This window comes from Mobula birostris, chromosome 10 (assembly GCF_030028105.1).
Source record: "Mobula birostris isolate sMobBir1 chromosome 10, sMobBir1.hap1, whole genome shotgun sequence".
NCBI lineage: Eukaryota > Metazoa > Chordata > Chondrichthyes > Myliobatiformes > Myliobatidae > Mobula > Mobula birostris.
This window is the reverse complement of record NC_092379.1, coordinates 21,499,239-21,510,424: the sequence shown is the minus strand read 5'-3', so window position 1 is coordinate 21,510,424 and position 11,186 is coordinate 21,499,239.

Below are 11,186 nucleotides of genomic sequence, written 5' to 3'. Positions count from 1 at the left end.
TGTGTCCAACATCTTTCCGGAACAGGTTGGAGTGGAGAAGCCCTTGAGGTTGGGTACCAGGCTCCTTGTTCTGGTCGCACTCCTCACATGCCTGCATGTAGTGCCGAACCTCTTTCATCATTCTGGGCCACCAGTATCTCCTCTTGATAAACCTGAGGCAATCCCTGGCAGTGTGGTCATTCTTGACGAATGACCCCACTGGAGGACCTGTGACCAGATTGAACTTGGGACAAAGAGCTGACCCGGAGTGTAGTTCTTAGAAATCCCCCCTGCACTTGGGCCCTTGTGAACAAGAGTGTCGATTCCCCAACAAATTGCCACGAGCACCCTGATTATGTGGCAAAATGGGGGTAGGTTGCTCAGGTACTCGTCGTGTCCCATCGTTGTATTGAATGCAGTCTTCCACTCATCACCTTCCCTTATATGGACCCGATTGCCGTTCCAGATTTCTGAATACTCTTGCTCCTTGGAGCATCTCGAAGTCTATTTTCATGAGTGGTAGGGGATAGTGATTTTTGGCCATCTTGCAGTTGAATTCCCTATAATTAATGCATCGTTGCAGGCTCCCATCGTTCTTTTGTGCAAAGAAGAAGCCTGTGCCAGCAGGTGTGGTGGAGGGCTGAATGAAGCCTGTGGCAAGAGACCCCTTGATATACTCTTCCATTACACTTCTCTCTGGGCCCAAGAGCACATACAATCAACCCCTTGGGGGACAGGTACCGGTCTGCAGGTCTATCGCACAGTTGTGGGGTTGGTGTGGTGGAAGAGTTGATGCCTTTCCCTTGCTGAAGACCTCCTCCATGTCCTTGTAGATGGAAGCACTTTCAACGGGTTTGGGTGTGCTAACCCCTCGGGATCTTCTTTCGAGGATGACCCCTTTGGTTTTTCAGGTGGCAGGGTGATTCAACCAACCTCAGGGTCTGCTCCCTAGGCTCATGAAACTCATTTGTGGAAACAGGCCAAATCAGAGTCCAAATCCCAATCGGAATCCTCAGGTGACGGCAGCAAGACTTTACTGAGGGTACGTTCCCTCCAGCAAATAGGCTTCAAAGCTCGGCATAATGGAGTCTGTTCCATTACTTGAGACCTGGTGGCTGTGTTCTTAAGCTTGGCTGCAAGTTCCCCAGAATGTTCGGGAATCTCTTTGGTCCTCTCTTCCACATAATCCCATATCCTCATCTGCAAATCCACAGTCTGTTGCTGGCTCCACCCGGAACAGAGTGGGCAACCGTCCAAGACAGTTGCAGGCATGGGTTGGCTCAACTTTCGCAGTGGGAGATAAGTTACAGAACCTGGGCCTCTGTACCTCCCTCTGCAATTAGATGCTCAACTTCTTAACTGGAAAACCAATCTGTGTGGATTGGCAATAATGTCTCCTCCTCGCTGATGATCAACACTGGGGCACCTCAGGGGTGTGTGCTTAGCTCACTGCTCTACCCTCTCTATACCCATGACTGTGGCTCAGCATTGCTCAAATACCATCCATAAATTTTCTGATGATACAACCATTGTATTGTTGGTAGAATCTCAGATGGAGGTGAGGGGGCGTACAGGAGCGAGATACACCAACCAGGGGAGTGGTGTCACAGCAACAACCTTGCACTCAACATCAGTAAGATTAAAAAGCTGACTGTGGACTTCAGGAAGGGTAAGACGTAGGAACACATACCAATCCGCATAGAGGGAGCAGAAGTGGAAAGACTGAGCGGTTTCAAGTTCCTGACTGTCAAGATCTCTGAGGATCTAACCTGGTCCCAACATATCGATTCAGTTACAATGAAGGCAAGATAGTGAATATACTTGAAGAGATTTAGCTGAAGAGTTTGAAGAGATTTGGTCTGTCAAGAAAAATGCTCAGAGACTTCTATTGCTGTACTGTGGAGAGCAGTCTGACAGACTAATCACTGTCTGGTATTGGGGGAGTACTTTACTTTATACTTCATTGTCGCCAAACAATTGGTACTAGAACGTACAATCATCACAGTGATATTTGATTCTGCACCTCACATTCCCTGGATTACAAATATTAAATATAAAAATATTAAAAATAGTTAAAATTAGTAAATATTAAAAATTTAAATTATAAATCATAAATAGAAAATAGAAAAATGGGAAGTAAGGTAGTGCAAGAAAACCGAGAGGCAGGTCCGGCTATTTGGAGGGTACGGCCCAGATCCGGGTCCGGATCCGTTCAGCAGTCTTATCACAGTTGGAAAGAAGCTGTTCCCAAATCTGGCCGTACGAGTCTTCAAACTCCTGAGCCTTCTCCCAGAGGGAAGAGGGATGAAAAGTATGTTGGGTGGGTGGGTCGTTTCCTTGATTCTCCTGGGAGCACTGCTCCAACAGCATGCGGTGTAAAGTGAGTCCACGGACAGAAGATTGGTTTGTGTGATGTGCTGCGCCGTGTTCACGATCTTCTGCAGCTTCATCCGGTCTTGGACAGGACAACTTCCATACCAGGTTGTGATGCACCCTAGAAGAATGCTTTCTACGGTGTATCTATAAAAATTAGTGAGGGTTTTAGGGGACAGGCCAAATTTCTTTAGTTTTCTCAGGAAGTAAAGGCACTGGTGGGCCTTCTTAGCAGTGAACTCTGCTTGGTTGGACCAAGTCAGGTCATTTGTGATATTGACCCCGAGGAACTTAATGCTTTTGACCTGTTCCACTTGCGCACCACCAATGTAAATTGGGTCGTGTGGTCTGCTACTCCTTCTGAAGTCAACAACCAATTCCTTCGTCTTGCTAACATTGAGGGATAAGTTATTGTCTTCGCACCATGCCACCAGGTTCTTAATTTCCCCTCTGTACTCAAACTCATCATTACCCGAGATACGGCCTACAATTGTTGTGTCATCAGCAAACTTATATATTGAGTTCGATGGAAACTTGGCTATACAATCATGGGTGTACAGTGAGTACAGCTGGGGGCTGAGTACACAGTCTTGTGGGGCACCGGTGCTCAGAGTGATTGTAGAGGAGAGCTTGATCTCTATTTTTACATCCTGGGTCCTGCCTGTGAGGAAATTGAAGATCCACCTGCAGATCTGAGTGCTAAGGCCCAGGTTCCGGAGCTTAGGAATCAGTTTATTTGGAATGATGGTATTAAAGGCAGAGCTGTAGTCAATGAAAAGGAGCCTTACATATGCATCTTTATTCTCCAGGTGTTCAAAGGAGGAACTGCCATTGACCTGTTGCTCCGGTAGGCGAATTGCAAAGCGTTGAGGTTGACTGGTAGGCTGTGGTTGATGTGTGCCATAATCAATCTGTCGAAGCACTTCATAGCAATTGATGTCAGAGTCACAGGTCGATAGTCATTCAGGCATGCCACCTTGCTCTTCTTCGGCACTGGGATTATCGTTGCCTTCTTAAAACACGAGGGGATGTTCGACTGAAGCAAGGAGCAGTTGAAGATGTCAGCAAACACTCCAGCTAGGTCGCTTGCACAGGCCCGGAGAACCCGTCCTGGGACGCCATCTGGGCCCGTCGCCTTCCTTGGATTTATCTTCAGGAAGGCCCTTCTAACGTCGTCCTCGGTGACGATGAATCTCGATGCCACCAGGTCTGGTTCATCCGGAGGGAGCGGGATGCTCCTCTTCTGTTCGAATCTTGCGTAGGATACATTAAGTTCGTCAGGAAGAGAAGCGCCACAGTTATTAATATTCCCAGCCTTTTCTTTGCGCCCAGTGATCTCATTTAGACCCTGCCATATTCTACTGGCATCCCTTTGGTTAGCCTGGGCTTCCAATTTGGCTCGATATTGCCTCTTGGCACCCTTAATGGCCTTCCGGAGTTCACGCCTGGATTCCGTGTAGCGACTGGTATCCCCGGACCTAAAAGCCGCAGCTCTAGCCTTTAAAAGGGACTTGCCCTCCTCATTCATCCAAGGTTTCCGGTTAAGGAATACCTGGATCGTCTTGCGAGACACACAGTCCTCCGTGCATTTCCAAATAAAGTCCGTGACAGCTGAGGCATACTCATCGAGGTTAGCTGCCGAGTCCTTGAATACTAACGAGTCCACCGATTCAAAGCAGTCACAGAGGACCTCATCCGTTTCCTCCGTCCAACGCGACACTACTTTTGACACCGTGACCTCCCGCTTCAGTTTCTGTTTGTAAGCCGGGAGGAGTACGGCCTGATGGTCCGATTTTCTGAAGTGAGGTCCTGGGACGGAACGGTAGGCATCCTTCACTGCTGTGTAGCAGTGGTCAAGTATATTCAGGCCTCTAGTGGGGCAGGAGACATGCTGGGATAACTTTGGCAGCGCCTTTCTGAGGTTGGCCTGGTTAAAGTTCCCAGCTGTAATGAGCAAAGCCTCCGGATACCTGGTCTCAAGTTCACTTATGTTGGCATACAGTATGTTCAGAGCACACTCCATGTCTGCCTGGGGGGGAATGTAGACTGCTGTCAGTATGACCGAGGTGAATTCCCATGGCAGATAGTAGGGACGACAGTTCACCGACAGGTGTTCCAGGTCTGGGCTGCAGGAGCTTGTCAGTGCCACTGTGTCCGATCACCACCCAGTGTTGATCAGTAGGCAGACACCACCTCCCCTCATCTTGCCCGAAGACGCCGTGTGGTCCATCCGATGGACCGAAAATCCCTCCAGTCAGATGGCACAGTCGGGGGTGGCAGGGGAGAGGCAGGTCTCAGTGAAACAGAATACACAGCAGTTCCTCATCTCCCTGCAGTAGGTGAATCTCCCTTTAAGATCATCCATCTTGTTCTCTATGGCTTGCACATTAGCGAGTAGGGTGGTGGGCATAGGGACCCTGAAGCCCCTCAGCTTCAGTCTGACCAGCAGCCCAGCTCTTTTCCCACGCTTCCTCGGTAAATAGTGCATCTTTCCAGGTTTCCATCGATGCAGTGTGTTGTAGTCAGCTGTTTGAGATAGGTGGAGGCATCCTGCGGAGATCGATCGGCTGGTCGCGTCGTTGGACAGTCTGGGTCGAGCCGAGTTGGGGAGTCTTCGCTGCCACTTCCAGCTGCCGGGGGCCAGGGCTGTCAATTGGGTCGGACCCCGAAGCCGACACTTAATCCCGGATGGCCGGGCTCCTGGCTCAAACAAGTCTGTAAACTGAGTCACGGTTGCGGAGGCCTCCACTCCAGCCGAGCCTCGGGCTCAACTTCTGAAGTTGGCGGTGGAGGTCTCATCTTCCAGCAGCTGTGGGTGACCACCAATGGAGCTTCACGGTGGTCGCTCCGGGGAAGCGTCTGGGGCGCCTTGAGGTCTCCGCCGTCACTTCTGTGTGGTCGTCTGCTCCGGAGAGGTGCTGGTCGGAATGGGCCGTGTCTCCAAGCGCTCCGGCACGGTAGCAGACCGCGGGTCTCCGGGAACATTGGTCGGGTCCAGGTGCAGTCCGGAGTTTAAGAAGCAGTTCTGGCGCGGTGGTCTCCAGCTGGGTCAGTAGCTTCGCCAGGGTGCTGTTGAGCTTTATCTTTCTAAATTGGAGTTTTAGTTTCTCAGTTACAGGACAGTGGAGAGGGCAGTTTGCTCGGGACAGCTGACGCAAAGTCACCAGTTACCGGCGCCATCTTCGACAAACTGCACAGGACTGAAGGAAGGGTCGTCAATTTAGTTGGATCCAACTTGGGTATGAGCCTACAAAGTACCCAGGACATCTTCAAGGTGTGGTGTCTCAGAAAGACATCGTCCATTGTTAAGGACACCCAGCACCCAGACCATTCCCTTTTCTCACTTTTACCATCAGTGGGAGGTACAGAAGCCTGAAGGCTCACACTCAGCGATTCAGGAACAGCTTCTTCTCCTCTACCATCCAATTCCTAAATGGACATTGAACCCTCGAACACTCCCTCACTTGTTTAATATATATGATTTCTGTTTTTGCATGATTTTTAATCTATTCAATATACATACCCTGAAATTTATTTATTTATTATGACCCGGATCTGGGCCGTACCCTCCAAATATCCGGTCCTGCCTCTCGGATTTTTTGCACCACCTTACTTTCCATTTTCTATTTTCTATTTATGATTTATAATTTAAACTTTTAATATTTACTATCAATTTGTACTCCAGGGAGTGGAAAATGCAGAATCAAATATCGCTGTGATGATTGTGTGTTCTAGTATCAATTGTTTGGTGACAATAAAGTATAAAGTATTTATTTTTTCTTTTATATTATGTATTGCATTGAACTGCTGCTGCTGCTAAGTCAACAAATTTCACGACACATGCCGGTGATAATAAACCTGAGTCTAATTCTGATTCTGGATGTTGAACTGACCGATGAATCAGTGGGATCGGAAGTAGTGACTGATACCATCACAGTCCTCCCGATACTGGATGGTACTGGATGATAGCAGTCCTGATAGTTGCAGCCTGGGTCGTTCAATCGTGCCCACAGTACCTTGTCTCTGTCCCGCTGTCTGAGGAATCTCCTATCATCACTGCATTCCTCTTCACCTCTCTGCTTTTCTGCGCCTCATCACCAGATCAGTGCCAGAGACCCGGTCCCTCTGGTTCCCCACTGGCAGGTCAGCCCCCCAATATTATCTGAAGTTAAATACTTATTATTGAGGGGAACAGCCACAGGTGTTCTCTGCAGAAGCTGTCCGTTTCCCTTTCTTTGCCTGCTATTCACCCAGTTATTTGTCTTCCCCAACCTAAGGGTAACTACCTCCTTGTACCTCCTGTCGATCACCTCCTCATTCTCCCGTATGAGTTGAAGGTCATCGAGCTGCAGCTCTAATTCCTCAATACATTCTCTCAGTTGCTGCAACTCGGTGCACCTGGAGCAGATGTGTTCACCTGGGAGACTGGAGTCTCCTAGACTTCCCACATCCCACACAGAGTGCCCCTGGAGCCATTCCTACTGAACTACTATGCCCTAATAGATGAGGAATGAACTAATGGGCACAGAAAGAGAGAAACCTTTCGGTCTTATGGAAGGTGGAACAGGACTAAACAGAGGAAATCGATGAGACATAATCTCTCACACACAGAGCCTTGCTCACTAATCCTAATCTACCCCAAGGCCATTTGGCCCATTGAGTTTGTTTCGCCTTTATTATCATGGCTGATCCATTTTCCCTCTCAGCCCCAATTGTCTATCTACTACCCATATCTCTTCATACCCTGATTAATCAAGAATCTATCAACCTCTACCTTGAATATGCCGAGACTTGGCCTCCACAGCCGCCTGTGGCAGTGAATTCATCTTCTAAAATAAACCCCTCTATTCCGAGGCTGTGCCATCTGGTCTTAGACTCTCCAGTCATGGGAAACATCCTCTCCACATCCACTCTTAACATGGCTTTTCAACATTTGATCGGTTTCAATAGGTCACCCTTCATTCTTCTGAATTCCAGTGAGCACGTGAAATGCTCATCATGTGACGAGCCTTTCAATCCCAGAATCATTTTTGAGAATCTCCTTTGAACTCTCCACTAAGTCAGCACATTTTTTCTCAGATAAGGGGCCCAAAATTGCTCACAGTACTCCGTTAGGCCTCACCAGTGCTTTGTAAAGCCTCAACATTACATCCTTGCTTTTATCTTGTAGTCCTCTTCAAATGAATGCTGTCATCACTTTTGCCTTCATCACCACCCACTCAACCTGCAAATTAACCTTTAGGGAAGCCCACACAATGACTCCCAAGTTCATTTGCACCTCAGATTTTTGAATTTTCTGTCCATTTAGAAAATTGTCTGTCCTTTTATTTCTTCTACCAAAGTGCATGAGCGTACAATTCGGAACGTTGTATTCCATCTGCCAGTTCATTGCCCATTCTACCAATCTGGCTTTGACCTTCTGTAGCCTCTGTACTTCATCAAAACTACCTGCCCCTCCACCCATCCTGTATCATGTGCAAACATTGCAACAAAGCCATCAATCCTGTCATCCAAGACTCTGACATTTCATGTTAAAGGGAGCAGTCCCACCACTAGTCATCGGCAGCCAAACAGAAAAGGCTCCCTTTATTCCCATTCTTTACCTCATGTCAATCAGCCACTTTATCCATGCCAGTGTCTTTGCTGTAATATCTTGATCGCTTAACTTGTTAAGCAGCCTCATGTGCAGCAACTTGTCAAAGGCCTTCTGAAAATCCAAGTACACAATATCCACCAATTCTTCTTTGTGTATTCTATTTGATATTTCTTCAAAGAATTCCAACAAATTTCTAAGGCAAGGTGTTCCTTGAGAAAACCATGCTGACTACAGCCTATTTTATCAAGTGCCTCCAAGTATATGGAAACCACAACCTTAGCAATCGACTCCAACTTCTTCCTGACCTCTGAGGTCAGAATAACTGGCCTACAATTTCCTTTCTTCTGCCTCTTTCCTTCTTGAAAAGTGGAGAGACATTTGGACATTTCCAGTCTTCCAGAATTATTCCAGAATCTATTGATTCGTGAAAGATCATTACTAATGCCTCCACAGTCTCTTCAGCCAAGTAGCAGGAGCATCACCCACTCCTGCCCCCGACACTCTCGAAGTTCCACCATACTGCTCGTGCCTTTCACAGTGAAGACTGATGGAAAATACTTGTTCAGTTTGTCCATCATTTCTTTGTCCCTGATTACTACGTCTCCAGCAATGTTTTCCAGTGGTCTAATATCCATTCTCACCTCTCTTTTACACTTTATGTATCTGTAGAATCTTTTGGTAACCTCTTCAATATTATTGGCTAACTTACTTTTGTATTCAATGTTTTGCCTCTTTGTTTTTGTAAATTGCCTTCTGATGTTTCTAAATCTTCCCATTCTAATTTCTCACCAGTTTTTGCTCTGTTATATTAGCTTCCTACCATAGATACTGGATTTACTCATCTATAGTTCCCAACATTTTATTTTTAATTGTAACCTTTGAATTGCTGAAATGAACTGAATTCCTGCTCCCTGTGCAAGGTTTCAGCAATGTACTAATCTATGATATGTTCAATTTTCAACTTCACCTGCACATGGTACTGGGAATAATCCAGAGATGACCACTGTTGCGGTCTTACATTTAAACATCTTTTCTTTCTCTCTATATTCACTGCACAGCAGTACATCCATTTTTTCTTCCAATTGTCATTTGAGCCAATGTGTGCAACCACTTCTGTTTGCTCACCCTCCTCACTGAGAATGTTCTGCAATCGCACTGAGACATCCTCATCTGAATAATACTCTATTTGTAATTCCTCATCTCACCTACCCAGCTGATCGAGATCCCACTGTAATTGTTGCTAACCTTCTTCACTCCCTACAATACCATCTGTTTTAGTGTCACCTGTCATCTAATACTCAGGAATATGGGATCTATTCCCATCAATGAGAGGCTTCCTTCATCCAGGTAAGAGCAGTCATTTGGATGAGATTGAAAGGAATAATTCTCAGTCCGTCTCTGTGGGAATGCCCCCAAATGCAGTATTGTACAAAAATATACTTGGATCAGATTTTGGAGAGCCACACATTCACAAAGTCGGGGAGATTCCCAGTGTCTGGAACACAGGGTGCAGAGCAGGAAGTGAGGAACATGGCACAGATTTGGATATTAGTCTGGTATCCTGACCTTGGAGAGTCTCTCCCTCTTACCCTGTGATCTCTCTCTCCTTGCCCTTCCTGCTTCTCTCTCTCTCCTTCCACCTTCCCTCAGCTCATTTCAAACTTCTCAAACCTCCAATCTGCTGCCTCATTTCTCCCTCCCACCCCACAGAGCACAGGGTCAGATGCTGGCTCTGACAAGCTGCCTGCACTTTGTACAAACAGACTGTCAGAGCCATTAGCTGAGAGAGAGAGAGGCAGAGACACAAACAGGAAGCAGAAGGCAATGCTGTTACTGTGAGCAGTGAAGGGTGTAAGATATGCTGGAGGACTGGCAGCACGAAATCAGGGAGGGAAAGAAGGAGTGGGCAGATCAGTGTCGGGAGCCGACATTCCCAGAGCGGAGCAGAGGCCAGTGAGAAGGTAAGGTCCTCAGTTGTTGCACATCCTGGCTTTCTAGTTGGCTGGACTGTGAGACTGGGAGGGAGACTGGTTGCTGAGCAAAACATATGGAATCAAGAAGCTGCGTTTGTGACGTAGATAGCTGAGTTCAGATCACATCATGGCTGCGGGGATGTTTAAAGTCAGTTGATTAAACATGTAACTGTGACTTAATTCTTAATTAATTTTTAATTAAATTTGGAGCTGGTCCCAAGTCATCTCCTTTCCCTGCAATAACGTCCCCAGTATCTGATTCAGTGCCATGCACCCTCATGACCTGCTCTGCACTCCAGGTTATGGGCACAGGGAAACTCCTACAACCTGTGACTTTGGGTGCAGTTTCTAAAATCTGCTCGGCATATATTTTCCCATATGACTGACATGGTGCATCCCTGAGATCTGGGGTTTGGAATCTGATTCCCAGATTCTTCCAAATAACTGATTTTAAAATTGTTTCTTATACATGGGAATCACAACCTTCCTGAAGATCAGTCGTGTATTCCCAATCTCTGTCGTATTCCCTCATGAACAAAGTTGAGAATTAACCACAATTTCTGGTTCTGTGGAGGGGTATTTTTCCCGTTGGCTGGTCCTTCATAGTTTTCCCCAATGTCTATTCCTGGAATGTATTCCTTCAATATCTGGTCCTGTGTTCCTTCCTGCAATGCCTGTTTCTTGGACTTACTCTGCTCAAGTCAGGTGCTGGTGCCCATCATCTAAATAACTGTTCTGTTCTATTCTTGGTTTGCATTGATTAGTAACTGTTTAATGTTTTCTACTCCTAATGTGTTTACCCCAGTATCTGTTGTATTTTCCTGCATTGACATATTTTTTCAAAATGCTCTCTCCTGCTGACATCACATTAAAACATGTACATGGTCGATCTCCAGTTCTGAGTCACCTGTACTTGTACCAACAGCTCCACACTCTCTGATGGGGGATGCTGCAGGATGCACAAAGTTTCCTTCAGCTAAACACCGAGCAGGCCAAAGGCTTTGGTCCCCACAGTGAGTTCTGTTTCAGGGCACTGATGCTGTTAATTCATGTTTCAGTGATGTGAGAACAGAACTTCAGGCTGACTTGGCTGTTCACTGTAGTACAGAGGGACAGAGGTGCTGCCTTTCAGCTGAGACAGTGAAGGGAGATTGTGTGTGCAATGGAGAAGCTCCTGTACCTACGGTTTTATAGGACATGGAGTGTGGAGATTAGGATAATGTGTTGAAATATGGATTGAGACACTCATTATGAAACATTCCATC